The 15659-nt window shown below is 57.9% G+C and overlaps 1 pseudogene; it reads left to right on the top strand.

Annotated features, from left to right (window-relative positions):
* LOC122556283 (serotransferrin-B-like) overlaps positions 1 to 15659 on the top strand; it is an 80339-nt pseudogene that overhangs the window by 27765 nt on the left and 36915 nt on the right.

Below are 15659 nucleotides of genomic sequence, written 5' to 3' on the forward strand. Positions count from 1 at the left end.
ACTGGGACTGGGACTGTATCTCCTCACTGGGACTGGGGTTATATCTCCTCACTGGGACTGGGGCTGTTTCTCCTCACTGCGACTGGGATTGTATCTCCTCACTGGGACTGGGTCTGTATCTCCTCACTGGGATTGGGGCTGTATCTCCTCACTGGGACTGGGGCTGTATCTCCTCACCGGGACTGGGGCTGGGATGTGTCTCCTCACTGGGATTGGGGCTGTATCTCGTCACTGGGACAGGGACTGTATCTCCTCTCTAGTTCTGGGCTGTATCTCCTCTTTGGGATTGGGGCTGTATCTCGTCACTGGTACTGGGCTGGGTTGTATGTCCTCACTGAGACTGGGGCTTTATCTCCTCACTGGGACTGGGACTGTGGCTCCTCACTGGAACTGGGGCTTTACCTCCTCACTGGGACTGGGGCTGTGTCTCCACACTGGGACTGGGCTGTATCTCCTCACTGGGATTGGGGCTGTATCTCCTACTGGGACTGGGGCTGTATCTCCTCACTGGGACTGAGCTGTATCTCCTCACTGGGACTGGGACTGTATCTCCTCACTGGGACTGGGACTGTATCTCCTCACTGGGACTGGGACTGTATCTCCTCACTGGGCCAAGAGCTGTGTCTCCTCACTGGGACTGGGCTGATTCTCCTCACTGGGATTGGGGCTGTATCTCCTCACTGGGACTGGGGCTGTATCTCCTCACTGGGACTTGGGCTGTATCTCCTCACTGGGATTGGACCTGTATCTCGTCACTGGGACTGGGACTGTATCTCCTCACTGGGACTGGGGCTATATCTCCTCACTGGGACTGGGGCTGTTTCTCCTCACTGCGACTGGGATTGTTATTCCTCACTGGGACTGGGTCTGTATCTCCTCACTGGGATTGGGGCTGTATCTCCTCACTGGGACTGGGGCTGTATCTCCTCACTGGGACTTGGGCTGTATCTCCTCACTGGGATTGGACCTGTATCTCGTCACTGGGACTGGGACTGTATCTCCTCACTGGGACTGGGGCTATATCTCCTCACTGGGACTGGGGCTGTATCTCCTCACTAGGACTGGGGTTGCATCTCCTGACTGAGAATGGGGCTGTATCTCCTCACTGGGACTGGGGTTGTATCTCCTCACTGGGACTGGGACTGTATCTCCTCACTTGGACTGGGGCTATATCTCCTCACTGGGACTGGGCTGTATCTCCTCACTGGGACTCAGGCTGGGATGTGTCTCCTCACTGGGATTGGGGCTGTATCTCGTCACTGGGACTGGGACTGTATCTCCTCACTGGTTCTGGGCTGTATCTCCTCATTGGGATTGGGGGTGTATCTCGTCACTGGGACTGGGACTGTATCTCCACACTGGTTCTGGGCTGTATCTCCTCATTGGGATTGGGGCTGTATCTCGTCACTGGTACTGGGCTGGGTTGTATGTCCTCACTGAGACTGGGGCTTTATCTCCTCACTGGGACTGGGTTCTGTCGCTCCTCACTGGAACTGGGGCTGTACCTCCTCACTGGGACTGGGGCTGTGTCTCCACACTGGGACTGGGCTGTATCTCCTCACTGGGATTGGGGCTGTATCTCCTCACTGGGACTTGGGCTGTATCTCCTCATTGGGACTGGGGCTGTGTCTCGCCACTAGGACTGGGACTGTATCTCCTCACTGGGACTTGGGCTGTATCTCCTCATTGGGATTGGGGCTGTATCTCGTCACTGGGACTGGGCTGTATGTCCTCACTGGGACTGGGGCTGTATCCCCTCACTGGGACTGGGCTGTATCTCCTCACTGGTTATGGGCTGTATGTCTTCACTGGGACTGGGGCTGTATCTCCTCACTGGGACTGGGGCTTTGTCTCTTCACTGGGATTGGAGCTGTATCTCCTCACTGGAATTGGGCAGTATCTCCTCACAAGGACTGGGGCTGTATCTCGTAACTGGGACTGGGGCTGTATCTCGCCACTGGGACAGGGGCTGTATCTCCTCACTGGGACTGGGGCCTGGTCCCCTTACTGGGACTGGGGCTGTATCTCGTAACTGGGACTGGGGCTGTAGCTCCTCACTGGGACTGGGGCTGTATCTCCTCACTGGGACTGGGCTGTATGTCCTCACTGGGACTGGTGCCTGGTCTCCTGACAGGGACTGGGGCTGTATCTCCTCACTGGGACTGGGCAGTATCTCCTCACCGGGACTGGGGCTCTGTCTCCTCACTGGGACTGGGGCGGTATCTCCTCACTGGGACTGGGATTGTATTTCCTCACTGGGATTGGGTCTGTATCTCGTCACTGGGACTGGGGCTGTATCCTCTCACAGGGACTGGGGCTGTATCTCCTCACTGGGACTGGGCTGTATGTCCTCACAGGGACTGGGGCTGTATCTCCTCAGTGGGACTGGGATTGTATCTCCTCACTGGGACCTGTGCTGTGTCTCCTCACTGGGACTGGGATTGCATTTCCTCACTGGGATTGGGTCTGTATCTCCTCACTGGGACTGGGTTGTGTCTCCTCACTGGGACTGGGGCTGTATCTCCACACTGGGACTGGGTTGTATCTCCTCACTGGGACTGGGGCTGTATCTCCTCACTGGGACTGCAGCTGTGTCTCCTCACTGGGACTGGGATTGTGTCTCCTCACTGGGACTGGGCTGTATCTCCTCACTGGGACTGGGATTGTATCTCCTCATTGGGACTGGGTTGCGTCTCCTCACTGGGATTGGGGCTGTATCTTCTCACTGCGACTGGGTTGTGTCTCCTCACTGGGACTCGGTTGTATCTCCTCGCTGGGACTGGGGCTGTATCTCCTCACTGGGACTGGTGCTGTATCTCCTCACTGGGACTGGTACTGTGTCTCCTCACTGGGACATGGGCTGTATATCCTCATTGGGATTGGGGCTGTATCTCGTCACTGGGACTGGGCTGTATGTCCTCACTGGGACTGGGGCTGTATTTCCTCACTGGGACTGGGCTGTATCTCCTCACTGGGACTGGGCTGTGACTCTTCACTGGGACTGGGGCTGTATCTCATAACTGGGACTGGGGCTGTATCTCGCCACTGGGACAGGGGCTGTATCTCCTCACTGGAACTGGGCTGTATGTCCTCACTGGGACTGGGGCTGTATCGCCTCACTGGGACTGGTGCCTGGTCTCCTGACAGGGACTGGGGCTGTATCTCCTCACTGGGACTGGGCAGTATCTCCTCACCGGGACTGGGGCTCTGTCTCCTCACTGGGACTGGGGCGGTATCTCCTCATTGGGACTGGGATTGTATCTCCTCGCTGGGACCTGTGCTGTGTCTCCTCACTGGGACTGGGATTGCATTTCCTCACTGGGATTGGGTCTGTATCTCGTCACTGGGACTGGGGCTGTATCCTCTCACAGGGACTGGGGCTGTATCTCCTCACTGGGACTGGGCTGTATGTCCTCACAGGGACTGGGGCTGTATCTCCTCACTGCGACTGGGATTGTATCTCCTCACTGGGACCTGTGCTGTGTCTCCTCACTGGGACTGGGATTGCATTTCCTCACTGGGATTGGGTCTGTATCTCGTCACTGGGACTGGGGCTGTATCCTCTCACAGGAACTGGGGCTGTATCTCCTCACTGGGACTGGGTTGTGTCTCCTCACTGGGACTGGGGCTGTATCTCCTCACTGGGACTGGGTTGTATCTCCTCACTGGGACTGGGGCTGTATCTCCTCACTGGGACTGGGGCTGTATCTCCTCACTGGGATTGGGGCTGTATCTTCTCACTGCGACTGGGTTGTGTCTCCTCACTGGGACTCGGTTGAATCTCCTCACTGGGACTGGGGCTGTATCTCCTCACTGGGACTGGGGCTGTACCTCCTCGCTGGGACTGGGGCTGTATCTCCTCACTGGGACTGGGGCTGTATCTCCTCATTGGGATTGTGGCTGTGTCTCCTCACTGGGACTGGGGCTGTGTCTCTTCACTGGGACTGGGGTTGTATCTCCTCACTGGAATTTGGCTGTGTCTCCTCACTGGGACTGGGGCTGTGTCTCCTCACTGGGACTGGGCTGTATCTCCTCATTGGGATTGTGGCTGTATCTCGTCACTGGGACTGGGGCTGTATGTCCTCACTGGGACTGGGGCTGTATCTCCTCACTGGGACTGGGATTGTATCTCCTCACTGGGACTGGGGCTGTGTCTCTTCACTGGGACTGGGGCTGTATCTCCTCACTGGAATTGGGCTGTGTCTCCTCACTGGGACTGGGGCCGTATCTCGCCACTGGGACTGGGGCTGTATCTCCTCACTGGGACTGGGGTCTGGTCTCCTCACTAGGACTGGGGCTGTGTCTCCTCACAGGGACTGGGGCTGTATATCCTCACTGGGACTGGGGCAGTATCTCCTCACTGGGACTGGGATTGTATCTCCTCACTGGGACCTGTGCTGTGTCTCCTCACTGGGACTGGGATTGTATTTCCTCACTGGGATTGGGTCTGTATCTCGTCACTGGGACTGGGGCTGTATCCTCTCACCGGGACTGGGGCGGTATCTCCTCACCGGGATTGGGTTGTGTCTCCTCACTGGGACTGGGGCTGTATCTCCTCACTGTGACTGGGCTGTATCTCCTCACTGGGTCTGGGGCTGTATCTCCTCACTGGGACTGGGCTGTATGTCCTCACTGGGACTGCAGCTGTATCTCCTCACTGGGACTGCAGCTGTATCTCCTCACTGGGACTGGGCTGTATGTCCTCACTGGGACTGGGTTGTATCTCCTCACTGGGTATGGGGCTGTGTCTCCTCACTGGGATTGGGGCTGTATCTCCTCACTGGGACTGGGGCTGTACCTCCTCGCTGGGACTGGGGCTGTATCTCCTCACTGGGACTGGGTTGTATCTCCTCACTGGGACTGGGTTGTATCTCCTCACTGGGACTCGGTAGTATCTCCTCATTGGGACTGGGGCTGTACCTCCTCGCCTGGTTTGGAGCTGTATCTCCTCACTGGGACTGGGGCTGTGTCTCCTCACTGGGACTGGGGCTGTGTCTCCTCACTGGGACTGGGCTGTATCTCCTCATTGCGACTGGGCTGTATGTCCTCACTGGGACTGGGCTGTATGTCCTCACTGGGACTGGGGCTGTATTTCCTCACTGGGATTGGGTCTGTATCTCGTCACTGGGACTGGGGCTGTATCCTCTCACCGGGACTGGGGCTGTATCTCCTCACTGGGACTGGGGTCTGGTCTCCTCACTGGGACTGGGGCTGTGTCTCCTCACAGGGACTGGGGCTGTATATCCTCACTGGGACTGCAGCTGTATCTCCTCACTGGGACTGGGCTGTATGTCCTCACTGGGACTGCAGCTGTATCTCCTCACTAGTGCAGCTGTATCTCCTCACTGGGACTGGGCTGTATGTCCTCACTGGGACAGGGTTGTATCTCCTCACTGGGTATGGGGCTGTGTCTCCTCACTGGGATTGGGGCTGTATCTCCTCACTGGGACTGGGGCTGTACCTCCTCGCTGGGACTGGGGCTGTATCTCCTCACTGGGACTGGGGCTCTACCACCTCGCTGGGACTGGGGCTGTATTTCCTCACTGGGACTGGGGCTGTATCTCCTCACTGGGACTGGTACTGTGTCTCCTCACTGGGACTTGGGCTGTATCTCCTCATTGGTATTGGGGCTGTATCTCGTCACTGGGACTGGGCTGTATGTCCTCACTGGGACTGGGGCTGTATTTCCTCACTGGGACTGGGCTGTATGTCCTCACTGGGACTGGGCTGTGAATCTTCACTGGGACTGGGGCTGTATCTCGTAACTGGGACTGGGGCTGTATCTTGCCACTGGGACAGGGGCTGTATCTCCTCACTGGAACTGGGCTGTATGTCCTCACTGGGACTGGGGCTGTATCTCCTCACTGGGACTGGTGCCTGGTCTCCTGACAGGGACTGGGGCTGTATCTCCTCACTGGGACTGGGCAGTATCTCCTCACCGGGACTGGGGCTCTGTCTCCTCACTGGGACTGGGGCGGTATCTCCTCACTGGACTGGGATTGTATCTCCTCGCTGGGACCTGTGCTGTGTCTCCTCACTGGGACTGGGATGCATTTCCTCACTGGGATTGGGTCTGTATCTCGTCACTGGGATTGGGGCTGTATCCTCTCACAGGGACTGGGGCTGTATCGCCTCACTGGGACTGGGTTGTGTCTCCTCACTGGGACTGGGGCTGTATCTCCTCACTGGGACTGGGTTGTATCTCCTCACTGGGACTGGGGCTGTATCTCCTCACTGGGACTGGGGCTGTATCTCCTCACTGGGACAGGGGCTGGGATGTGTCTCCTCACTGGGATTGGGGCTGTATCTTCTCACTGCGACTGGGTTGTGTCTCCTCACTGGGACTCGGTTGTATCTCCTCACTGGGACTGGGGCTGTATCTCCTCACTGGGACTGGGGCTGTACCTCCTCACTGGGACTGGGCTGTATCTCCTCATTGGGATTGGGGCTGTATCTCCTCACTGGGACTGGGGCTGTATGTCCTCACTGGGACTGGGGCTGTATCTCCTCACTGGGACTGGGGCGGAATCTCCTCACTGGGACTGGGATTGTATCTCCTCACTGGGACTGGGGCAGTATCTCCTCACTGGGACTGGGATTGTATGTCCTCACTGGGACCTGTGCTGTGTCACCTCACTGGGACTGGGATTGTATTTCCTCACTGGGATTGGGTCTGTATCTCGTCACTGGGACTGGGGCTGTATCCTCTCACCGGGACTGGGGCGGTATCTCCTCACTGGGATTGGGTTGTGTCTCCTCACTGGGACTGGGGCTGTATCTCCTCACTGGGACCTGGCTGTATCTCCTCACTGGGACTGGGGCTGTATCTCCTCACTGGGTATGGGGCTGTGTCTCCTCACTGGGATTGTGGCTGTATCTCGTCACTGGGACTGGGGCTGTATGTCCTCACTGGGACTGGGGCTGTATCTCCTCACTGGGACTGGGGCGGTATCTCCTCACTGGGACTGGGGCCGTATCTCGCCACTGGGACTGGGGCTGTATCTCCTCACTGGGACCGGGGTCTGGTCTCCTCACTGGGACTGGGGCTGTGTCTCCTCACAGGGACTGGGGCTGTATATCCTCACTGGGACTGGGGCAGTATCTCCTCACTGGGACTGGGATTGTATTTCCTCACTGGGATTGGGTCTGTATCTCGTCACTGGGACTGGGGCTGTATCCTCTCACCGGGACTGGGGCGGTATCTCCTCACTGGGATTGGGTTGTGTCTCCTCACTGGGACTGGGGCTGTATCTCCTCACTGGGACTGGGCTGTATCTCCTCACTGGGACTGGGGCTGTATCTCCTCACTGGGACTGGGCTGTATCTCCTCACTGGGACTTGGGCTGTATCTCCTCACTGGGACTGGGCTGTATGTCCTCACTGGGACTGCAGCTGTATCTCCTCACTGGGACTGCAGCTGTATCTCCTCACTGGGACTGGGCTGTATGTCCTCACTGGGACTGGGTTGTATCTCCTCACTGGGTATGGGGCTGTGTCTCCTCACTGGGATTGGGGCTGTATCTCCTCACTGGGACTGGGGCTGTACCTCCTCACTGGGACTGGGTTGTATCTCCTCACTGGGACTGGGTTGTATCTCCTCACTGGGACTCGGTTGTATCTCCTCATTGGGACTGGGGCTGTACCTCCTCGCCTGGTTTGAAGCTGTATCTCCTCACTGGGACTGGGGCTGTGTCTCCTCACTGGGACTGGGGCTGTGTCTCCTCACTGGGACTGGGCTGTATCTCCTCATTGCGACTGGGCTGTATGTCCTCACTGGGACTGGGCTGTATGTCCTCACTGGGACTGGGGCTGTATTTCCTCACTGGGATTGGGTCTGTATCTCGTCACTGGGACTGGCGCTGTATCCTCTCACCGGGACTGGGGCGGTATCTCCTCACTGGGATTGGTTGTGTCTCCTCACTGGGACTGGGGCTGTATCTCCTCACTGGGACTGGGCTGTATCTCCTCACTGGGACTGGGGCTGTATCTCCTCACTGGGACTGGGCTGTATGTCCTCACTGGGACTGCAGCTGTATCTCCTCACTGGGACTGCAGCTGTATCTCCTCACTGGGACTGGGCTGTATGTCCTCACTGGGACTGGGTTGTATCTCCTCACTGGGTATGGGGCTGTGTCTCCTCACTGGGATTGGGGCTGTATCTCCTCACTGGGACTGGGGCTGTACCTCCTCGCTGGGACTGGGGCTGTATCTCCTCACTGGGACTGGGGCTCTACCTCCTCGCTGGGACTGGGGCTGTATTTCCTCACTGGGACTGTGGCTGTATCTCCTCACTGGGACTGGTACTGTGTCTCCTCACTGGGACTTGGGCTGTATCTCCTCATTGGGATTGGGGCTGTATCTCGTCACTGGGACTGGGCTGTATGTCCTCACTGGGACTGGGGCTGTATTTCCTCACTGGGACTGGGCTGTATCTCCTCACTGGGACTGGGCTGTGACTCTTCACTGGGACTGGGGCTGTATCTCGTAACTGGGACTGGGGCTGTATCTCGCCACTGGGACAGGGGCTGTATCTCCTCACTGGAACTGGGCTGTATGTCCTCACTTGGACTGGGGCTGTATCTCCTCACTGGGACTGGTGCCTGGTCTCCTGACAGGGACTGGGGCTGTATCTCCTCACTGGGACTGGGCAGTATCTCCTCACCGGGACTGGGGCTCTGTCTCCTCACTGGGACTGGGGCGGTATCTCCTCACTGGACTGGGATTGTATCTCCTCCCTGGGACCTGTGCTGTGTCTCCTCACTGGGACTGGGATTGCATTTCCTCACTGGGATTGGGTCTGTATCTCGTCACTGGGACTGGGGCTGTATCCTCTCACAGGAACTGGGGCTGTATCTCCTCACTGGGACTGGGTTGTGTCTCCTCACTGGGACTGGGGCTGTATCTCCTCACTGGGACTGGGTTGTATCTCCTCACTGGGACTGGGGCTGTATCTCCTCACTGGGACTGGGGCTGTATCTCCTCACTGGGACTGGGATTGTATCTCCTCACTGGGACTGGGTTGCGTCTCCTCACTGGGATTGGGGCTGTATCTTCTCACTGCGACTGGGTTGTGTCTCCTCACTGGGACTCGGTTGTATTTACTCACTGGGACTGGGGCTGTATCTCCTCACTGGGACTGGGGCTGTACCTCCTCGCTGGGACTGGGGCTGTATCTCCTCACTGGGACTGGGGCTGTATCTCCTCACTGGGACTGGGGCTGTATCTCCTCACTGGGACTGGGGCTGTGTCTCTTCACTGGGACTGGGGTTGTATCTCCTCACTGGTATTGGGCTGTGTCTCCTCACTGGGACTGGGGCTGTGTCTCCTTACTGGGACTGGGCTGTATCTCCTCATTGGGATTGTGGCTGTATCTCGTCACTGGGACTGGGGCTGTATGTCCTCACTGGGACTGGTGCTGTATCTCCTCACTGGAATTGGGCTGTGTCTCCTCACTGGGACTGGGGCCGTATCTCGCCACTGGGACTGGGGCTGTATCTCCTCACTGGGACTGGGGGCTGATCTCCTCACTGGGACTGGGGCTGTGTCTCCTCACAGGGACTGGGGCTGTATATCCTCACTGGGACTGGGGCAGTATCTCCTCACTGGGACTGGGATTGTATCTCCTCACTGGGACCTGTGCTGTGTCTCCTCACTGGGACTGGGATTGTATTTCCTCACTGGGAATGGGTCTGTATCTCGTCACTGGGACTGGGGCTGTATCCTCTCACAGGAACTGGGGCTGTATCTCCTCACTGGGACTGGGTTGTGTCTCCTCACTGGGACTGGGGCTGTATCTCCTCACTGGGACTGGGTTGTATCTCCTCACTGGGACTGGGGCTGTATCTCCTCACTGGGACTGGTGCTGTATCTCCTCAATGGGATTGGGGCTGTATCTTCTCACTGCGACTGGGTTGTGTCTCCTCACTGGGACTCGGTTGAATCTCCTCACTGGGACTGGGGCTGTATCTCCTCACTGGGACTGGGGCTGTACCTCCTCGCTGGGACTGGGGCTGTATCTCCTCACTGGGACTGGGGCTGTATCTCCTCACTGGGACTGGGGCCTGGTCTCCTCACTGGGACTGGGGCTGTGTCTCTTCACTGGGACTGGGGTTGTATCTCCTCACTGGAATTTGGCTGTGTCTCCTCACTGGGACTGGGGCTGTGTCTCCTCACTGGGACTGGGCTGTATCTCCTCATTGGGATTGTGGCTGTATCTCGTCACTGGGACTGGGGCTGTATGTCCTCACTGGGACTGGGGCTGTATCTCCTCACTGGGACTGGGATTGTATCTCCTCACTGGGACTGGGGCTGTGTCTCTTCACTGGGACTGGGGCTGTATCTCCTCACTGGAATTGGGCTGTGTCTCCTCACTGGGACTGGGGCCGTATCTCGCCACTGGGACTGGGGCTGTATCTCCTCACTGGGACTGGGGTCTGGTCTCCTCACTGGGACTGGGGCTGTGTCTCCTCACAGGGACTGGGGCTGTATATCCTCACTGGGACTGGGGCTGTATCTCCTCACTGGGACTGGGATTGTATCTCCTCACTGGGACCTGTGCTGTGTCTCCTCACTGGGACTGGGATTGTATTTCCTCACTGGGATTGGGTCTGTATCTCGTCACTGGGACTGGGGCTGTATCCTCTCACCGGGACTGGGGCGGTATCTCGTCACTGGGATTGGGTTGTGTCTCCTCACTGGGACTGGGGCTCTATCTCCTCACTGTGACTGGGCTGTATCTCCTCACTGGGTCTGGGGCTGTATCTCCTCACTGGGACTGGGCTGTATGTCCTCACTGGGACTGCAGCTGTATCTCCTCATTGGGACTGCAGCTGTATCTCCTCACTGGGACTGGGCTGTATGTCCTCACTGGGACTGGGTTGTATCTCCTCACTGGGTATGTGGCTGTGTCTCCTCACTGGGATTGGGGCTGTATCTCCTCACTGGTTCTGGGGCTGTACCTCCTCGCTGGGACTGGGGCTGTATCTCCTCACTGGGACTGGGTTGTATCTCCTCACTGGGACTGGGTTGTATCTCCTCACTGGGACTCGGTAGTATCTCCTCATTGGGACTGGGGCTGTACCTCCTCGCCTGGTTTGGAGCTGTATCTCCTCACTGGGACTGGGGCTGTGTCTCCTCACTGGGACTGGGGCTGTGTCTCCTCACTGGGACTGGGCTGTATCTCCTCATTGCGACTGGGCTGTATGTCCTCACTGGGACTGGGCTGTATGTCCTCACTGGGACTGGGGCTGTATTTCCTCACTGGGATTGGGTCTGTATCTCGTCACTGGGACTGGGGCTGTATCCTCTCACCGGGACTGGGGCTGTATCTCCTCACTGGGACTGGGGTCTGGTCTCCTCACTGGGACTGGGGCTGTGTCTCCTCACAGGGACTGGGGCTGTATATCCTCACTGGGACTGCAGCTGTATCTCCTCACTGGGACTGGTGCTGTATCTCCTCACTGGGACTGGTACTGTGTCTCCTCACTGGGACATGGGCTGTATATCCTCATTGGGATTGGGGCTGTATCTCGTCACTGGGACTGGGCTGTATGTCCTCACTGGGACTGGGGCTGTATTTCCTCACTGGGACTGGGCTGTATCTCCTCACTGGGACTGGGCTGTGACTCTTCACTGGGACTGGGGCTGTATCTCATAACTGGGACTGGGGCTGTATCTCGCCACTGGGACAGGGGCTGTATCTCCTCACTGGAACTGGGCTGTATGTCCTCACTGGGACTGGGGCTGTATCGCCTCACTGGGACTGGTGCCTGGTCTCCTGACAGGGACTGGGGCTGTATCTCCTCACTGGGACTGGGCAGTATCTCCTCACCGGGACTGGGGCTCTGTCTCCTCACTGGGACTGGGGCGGTATCTCCTCATTGGGACTGGGATTGTATCTCCTCGCTGGGACCTGTGCTGTGTCTCCTCACTGGGACTGGGATTGCATTTCCTCACTGGGATTGGGTCTGTATCTCGTCACTGGGACTGGGGCTGTATCCTCTCACAGGGACTGGGGCTGTATCTCCTCACTGGGACTGGGCTGTATGTCCTCACAGGGACTGGGGCTGTATCTCCTCACTGCGACTGGGATTGTATCTCCTCACTGGGACCTGTGCTGTGTCTCCTCACTGGGACTGGGATTGCATTTCCTCACTGGGATTGGGTCTGTATCTCGTCACTGGGACTGGGGCTGTATCCTCTCACAGGAACTGGGGCTGTATCTCCTCACTGGGACTGGGTTGTGTCTCCTCACTGGGACTGGGGCTGTATCTCCTCACTGGGACTGGGTTGTATCTCCTCACTGGGACTGGGGCTGTATCTCCTCACTGGGACTGGGGCTGTATCTCCTCACTGGGATTGGGGCTGTATCTTCTCACTGCGACTGGGTTGTGTCTCCTCACTGGGACTCGGTTGAATCTCCTCACTGGGACTGGGGCTGTATCTCCTCACTGGGACTGGGGCTGTACCTCCTCGCTGGGACTGGGGCTGTATCTCCTCACTGGGACTGGGGCTGTATCTCCTCATTGGGATTGTGGCTGTGTCTCCTCACTGGGACTGGGGCTGTGTCTCTTCACTGGGACTGGGGTTGTATCTCCTCACTGGAATTTGGCTGTGTCTCCTCACTGGGACTGGGGCTGTGTCTCCTCACTGGGACTGGGCTGTATCTCCTCATTGGGATTGTGGCTGTATCTCGTCACTGGGACTGGGGCTGTATGTCCTCACTGGGACTGGGGCTGTATCTCCTCACTGGGACTGGGATTGTATCTCCTCACTGGGACTGGGGCTGTGTCTCTTCACTGGGACTGGGGCTGTATCTCCTCACTGGAATTGGGCTGTGTCTCCTCACTGGGACTGGGGCCGTATCTCGCCACTGGGACTGGGGCTGTATCTCCTCACTGGGACTGGGGTCTGGTCTCCTCACTAGGACTGGGGCTGTGTCTCCTCACAGGGACTGGGGCTGTATATCCTCACTGGGACTGGGGCAGTATCTCCTCACTGGGACTGGGATTGTATCTCCTCACTGGGACCTGTGCTGTGTCTCCGCACTGGGACTGGGATTGTATTTCCTCACTGGGATTGGGTCTGTATCTCGTCACTGGGACTGGGGCTGTATCCTCTCACCGGGACTGGGGCGGTATCTCCTCACCGGGATTGGGTTGTGTCTCCTCACTGGGACTGGGGCTGTATCTCCTCACTGTGACTGGGCTGTATCTCCTCACTGGGTCTGGGGCTGTATCTCCTCACTGGGACTGGGCTGTATGTCCTCACTGGGACTGCAGCTGTATCTCCTCACTGGGACTGCAGCTGTATCTCCTCACTGGGACTGGGCTGTATGTCCTCACTGGGACTGGGTTGTATCTCCTCACTGGGTATGGGGCTGTGTCTCCTCACTGGGATTGGGGCTGTATCTCCTCACTGGGACTGGGGCTGTACCTCCTCGCTGGGACTGGGGCTGTATCTCCTCACTGGGACTGGGTTGTATCTCCTCACTGGGACTGGGTTGTATCTCCTCACTGGGACTCGGTAGTATCTCCTCATTGGGACTGGGGCTGTACCTCCTCGCCTGGTTTGGAGCTGTATCTCCTCACTGGGACTGGGGCTGTGTCTCCTCACTGGGACTGGGGCTGTGTCTCCTCACTGGGACTGGGCTGTATCTCCTCATTGCGACTGGGCTGTATGTCCTCACTGGGACTGGGCTGTATGTCCTCACTGGGACTGGGGCTGTATTTCCTCACTGGGATTGGGTCTGTATCTCGTCACTGGGACTGGGGCTGTATCCTCTCACCGGGACTGGGGCTGTATCTCCTCACTGGGACTGGGGTCTGGTCTCCACACTGGGACTGGGGCTGTGTCTCCTCACAGGGACTGGGGCTGTATATCCTCACTGGGACTGCAGCTGTATCTCCTCACTGGGACTGGGCTGTATGTCCTCACTGGGACTGCAGCTGTATCTCCTCACTAGTGCAGCTGTATCTCCTCACTGGGACTGGGCTGTATGTCCTCACTGGGACAGGGTTGTATCTCCTCACTGGGTATGGGGCTGTGTCTCCTCACTGGGATTGGGGCTGTATCTCCTCACTGGGACTGGGGCTGTACCTCCTCGCTGGGACTGGGGCTGTATCTCCTCACTGGGACTGGGGCTCTACCACCTCGCTGGGACTGGGGCTGTATTTCCTCACTGGGACTGGGGCTGTATCTCCTCACTGGGACTGGTACTGTGTCTCCTCACTGGGACTTGGGCTGTATCTCCTCATTGGTATTGGGGCTGTATCTCGTCACTGGGACTGGGCTGTATGTCCTCACTGGGACTGGGGCTGTATTTCCTCACTGGGACTGGGCTGTATGTCCTCACTGGGACTGGGCTGTGAATCTTCACTGGGACTGGGGCTGTATCTCGTAACTGGGACTGGGGCTGTATCTTGCCACTGGGACAGGGGCTGTATCTCCTCACTGGAACTGGGCTGTATGTCCTCACTGGGACTGGGGCTGTATCTCCTCACTGGGACTGGTGCCTGGTCTCCTGACAGGGACTGGGGCTGTATCTCCTCACTGGGACTGGGCAGTATCTCCTCACCGGGACTGGGGCTCTGTCTCCTCACTGGGACTGGGGCGGTATCTCCTCACTGGACTGGGATTGTATCTCCTCGCTGGGACCTGTGCTGTGTCTCCTCACTGGGACTGGGATGCATTTCCTCACTGGGATTGGGTCTGTATCTCGTCACTGGGATTGGGGCTGTATCCTCTCACAGGGACTGGGGCTGTATCGCCTCACTGGGACTGGGTTGTGTCTCCTCACTGGGACTGGGGCTGTATCTCCTCACTGGGACTGGGTTGTATCTCCTCACTGGGACTGGGGCTGCATCTCCTCACTGGGACTGGGGCTGTATCTCCTCACTGGGACAGGGGCTGGGATGTGTCTCCTCACTGGGATTGGGGCTGTATCTTCTCACTGCGACTGGGTTGTGTCTCCTCACTGGGACTCGGTTGTATCTCCTCACTGGGACTGGGGCTGTATCTCCTCACTGGGACTGGGGCTGTACCTCCTCACTGGGACTGGGCTGTATCTCCTCATTGGGATTGGGGCTGTATCTCCTCACTGGGACTGGGGCTGTATGTCCTCACTGGGACTGGGGCTGTATCTCCTCACTGGGACTGGGGCGGAATCTCCTCACTGGGACTGGGATTGTATCTCCTCACTGGGACTGGGGCAGTATCTCCTCACTGGGACTGGGATTGTATGTCCTCACTGGGACCTGTGCTGTGTCACCTCACTGGGACTGGGATTGTATTTCCTCACTGGGATTGGGTCTGTATCTCGTCACTGGGACTGGGGCTGTATCCTCTCACCGGGACTGGGGCGGTATCTCCTCACTGGGATTGGGTTGTGTCTCCTCACTGGGACTGGGGCTGTATCTCCTCACTGGGACCTGGCTGTATCTCCTCACTGGGACTGGGGCTGTATCTCCTCACTGGGTATGGGGCTGTGTCTCCTCACTGGGATTGTGGCTGTATCTCGTCACTGGGACTGGGGCTGTATGTCCTCACTGGGACTGGGGCTGTATCTCCTCACAGGGACTGGGGCGGTATCTCCTCACTGGGACTGGGGCCGTATCTCGCCACTGGGACTGGGGCTGTATCTCCTCACTGGGACCGGGGTC

This window comes from Chiloscyllium plagiosum, unplaced genomic scaffold, assembly GCF_037043375.1.
Source record: "Chiloscyllium plagiosum isolate Xiang-an unplaced genomic scaffold, Cpla_swu_hap1 HiC_scaffold_13, whole genome shotgun sequence".
NCBI classification, from domain to species: Eukaryota; Metazoa; Chordata; class Chondrichthyes; order Orectolobiformes; family Hemiscylliidae; genus Chiloscyllium; species Chiloscyllium plagiosum.